This window comes from Sceloporus undulatus, chromosome 2, assembly GCF_019175285.1.
Source record: "Sceloporus undulatus isolate JIND9_A2432 ecotype Alabama chromosome 2, SceUnd_v1.1, whole genome shotgun sequence".
Lineage (NCBI taxonomy): Eukaryota > Metazoa > Chordata > Lepidosauria > Squamata > Phrynosomatidae > Sceloporus > Sceloporus undulatus.
Window position 1 is genome coordinate 4470478 of NC_056523.1, and position 3992 is coordinate 4474469.

Here is a 3992-nt window from a genome sequence, read left to right on the forward strand (position 1 = left end):
ACAACTCTTCAAAAAACAGGAGTCCAGCAGAACTTTTAGAGTGGGAATGGTGGTCTATTGTAGTTGGGTTCTCCCCAGAGAAAGACAAAGGAGAAATCGAATCCTTGGGACATTTTGTGGGGTTGCTCTAGGTGCCAAGTGGCTACCAATTCTTGTTTTTTTGCAATGTAGTGAGAATTTTAAAAAACTCACCCTGAGGGGAAATAAAACAGTTGTCGTGGGTGGCAGGAGTTGCCGCAAATGTCCAAGGCAACTCAAAGCCTTGTTCTGGTTATTTATTATTTATTTTTAATCTATTAGAGCGTAAACCACAGCCTTTGATATCATCCACCTTGTATCTGGTTTGCAGTGCTGCTGTGGGGAGGGAGGGGAGTTTAGAAAGGGTTTACCTTTGTTGGAGGTAAAGACCTTAAAGTGTTAATCCCAGTCCTTTGATCCCTCTTGTTTAGGTTCCCCTGTTATGGCTAAAATGCAGTATCCTCGTTGGCAAAGTACAATAACATCCAAATCCACAAAACAACGATACCTTTCTCTTGGTTCTTTTTCCACACCTTTGCTGATGAGAAGTCTGTTGACCTTCAAAGCTTTGCACCATCGATTTTGTGCATTTTGGTTGGCCCCATAAGGTTATCACTGTTTTGTGGATTTGGATGTATTGTACTTTGCATATGCCACCTGGCTACCCTCAGATTGTTTCTAGATAGTAGGGGCCCCTTTACTCTCCCTCTCCACAGAAGTGAAAAAAACCTTTCATAGCACTGAGCTCTGCACATTGATGGCATATATAAACAAACAACAAAAGCACTGAACTATGCCGTTAAAACAATGTGAAATGTGAAAATGAGGGGGGTGCTGGTGGTCAGTAAAAAACCCAATCCAGTCCTGCATATTTTGCTGAGTGTTTTGGAAGGAAAATTATAACCACCTATGCCCTTACTTCAGCGTCTCCCCCATAAAATTATTATATTCGTTAATTCAGATGGTTTAAAATACTCTCAATAGAATATGGGTTGAATCTGTGTTCACATGAATTTCGGACTGCACCAAAGTCAGTTTGGAGTGGGGTGCCAAGAACCCACTTAACTGGATATCATTCTGGGATTTTTTATTCTTATTATTTGCATTTTTGGCGTGTGTGTAACTAACTGGGATAAGAGACCGAGATAAACTGGGTATAAAAACTGCATGTCTTGAACATGTTTCAATACATCTGCATCTCACAGTGCTGCACACAGAGGCAGTTTTAAAAAATAGTTTTGACCAACAAAACTGGAATGCATTGAGAGAGATTTAGGAATTATAAGCCTCATTTCAAACTGTCTCTTGATGAAATATTTTCTAAATGATTATGTTTTGAGTTTGACAGAGACGTTGAGGTTGGAAAGTGAAAACCGACTTGGAATTCCATTTAGGGAAAAGGCGGCTGGATCTAATGAATGAATGAAATGATGAATGAATGAATCATCAATCAATCAATCAAATATTTTGTTTAAAGTGAAGCAATTAAGTAGACTCTTTGCTGTCTGAAATTTGTTTGCTGGGGATGCATATTGTACAGCAAGAGGTAATAATATAAAAGGTCTGAATCCTGTTCTCTCCATTCCCTTAGACGCCGCGGTTCCATTTTCAGCCGTTTTACAATAACCATGTTAATGGCCGTGTTAAAATGAGTCTTCTAAAATGAGTCTTTTAAAATGTAACAAATTTGTGGCTAACCCAGTAAACTAGTCTCTTTCCGGGCAGTGTGAACCACAGAGCAAACTAAGAGTCTACTCAGGAAGGCATGTCAATAAGATAAAACGCCTGAGTCAAAAGGCGCGGCTACTTTGGCAAGGTGGAAACAATTAATTAAGTGTGGCTGTAGGGAATGGGAAAATTTCTGTCTCAGTATAGCATTGTCTGAAACCTTGTTGTCTCCACGTTGTCAATTTATTAATCAAGCTTTTGTTATGCGAGCACAGCACAACACAAAAACACAATTCAGATTTTTCCCAGATGGGACTCAAGCTTATTTACAATAATTCAAAAAACATTGTTAAAATCTGAGAAATAAAAGTAAAAAAAACAATTAAACAACCAGAAAAAAATAAGTTTAAGTTAGAAACATATCTGAAAACACAGGCACAAACACCAGCACAATGATGACACTCTATCCGGTGTATTGTGTACGATGAGCCTTATATCTTATAATAATACTAAATCATAAAATCTTTTTTCTATCCCGCCCTTCCAAGAGATCAGGGCGGCTTACAACGTGCAACAGGTGCACACACAATACAAGTTAAAGCACATAAACATCATATACAAATAATAAAAACAGCAATAAAAAGCCCCATAGCCCGTCCTCTGGCCACGGAAGAGGAGGGGAGGCCCACAGGATCTTAATCGGGAATGCCTGCTTAAATAGGAATGGTCTTGAGATCCTTCCTAAATTGGGCCCGGGTAGGTGTAGATGAGCGGAGCTCGGTGGGCAGCGTGTTCCAAAGGGCTGGGGCGCGTAGAAAAGGCCTTCTAGAAGTGAAGCTAACCTGCCCCAGGCACCTTCAGCAATTGCTGCCCAGATGTTTGAGGGTGCGAGGCTGGATTGTATGGGAGGAGGGCGTCCTTTAGGTATCCTGGGCCCAAGCCATTTAGGGCTTTGTAGGTAATAACCAACGCCTTATATTGAGCTCGGAGCGGATGGGCAGCCAGTGAAGGTCTTTAAGTACAGGTGTTATGTGGTCCTGGAAACGCCAGGACCACGGGCTTCCTATGCTTGTACCATTTGAAGCTTCGCGTTTGTATAGGGTTGCCCCATGTAGAGTACCTTGCAGAAGTCCCAGTCTCGAAGTTACCAGAGCGGTACAACTGTTTCTAGGTCCCTCCGGTCCATTATGGCGCCGCTGGCGAATCAGCCGGAGCTGATACAAGTTCTCTTGACCGTCGCATTCACCTGCAGTCAGATGAAGAGCGAATAAGAAGCACCCCCAAACTGCGCACGGAGTCCTTCACCGGGAGCGTGACCCCGTTCAGGACAGGTGGAAAACACCGCCATTCCCGGACCGGGGGGGGAACCTACACTAGTACTCCGTTTTCTCTGGATTCAGTTTGAGTCGGTTTTTCCTCCTCCAGCCCATTACGACTCCAGACAGGCCACGAGAGAGAGACGCCATCCCCGGTCACTGCATCAGTCGGAGACATAGAGAAATAATCTGGGTGTCATCAGCGTACTGATAACCCGCGCGCCCCATGTCTTCCGGATTGATCTCTCCCAGCGGGTTCATGTAAATGTTAATAGCATGGGAGAAGAATGGCTCCTTGGGGACCCCAGTTTTAGGGCCCGCTCGCTGGAGCACCGTCTCCCAGCTGCCCATCTGGGACTCCCGCAGGTAGGACCGGAACCCCACTGGAGCGCAGTGCCCCCGATTCCCACCTCAGCAGGCGTCCCAGAGGATACCATGTCTATTGGTATCGAAAGCCGTCTGAGATGTCCAAGAGCACACCAGGACACGCTTCCCCGGTCAGCACTCAGCCGCGCTATCATCACCACTTCGACCCTGGCCTTCCAACCCTTCTGCTGTGTTGCCTCCAAATGGCCTTTGCTCCAGGCTTTACCAAGCCCCAGTTTGTTCCTATGTAGACTATCTCTGAGTCAAATGGGAAAGTCCCTTGGTGGTTTCCTGGTTTTGCTCTCTTTCTCTCTTTTTAAAAACATTATTTTGTTATCATTGTCCCATGTATTTCTGAAAGAAAATACAGAATGTAAGACAACTAAGCAGATAACATTCTTATGGACACATAAATGAGAAATAACTTTCTTTAGGAGGTTACAATAATAATTTTCTGGCATGCCTTCTCTCTTTCATCTCTCTCAAGTTGGATTTCTCAACAGTCTCTTTTTTTGGACCGACTCCAAAGCATAAAATACTTTGTGAAGCTTTTACAGCTTCATTGGCTTCTTCATCAGGCAAAGATGTTAAAAATCATACAGGAGAAAAGCTAGTGAAGCTTCT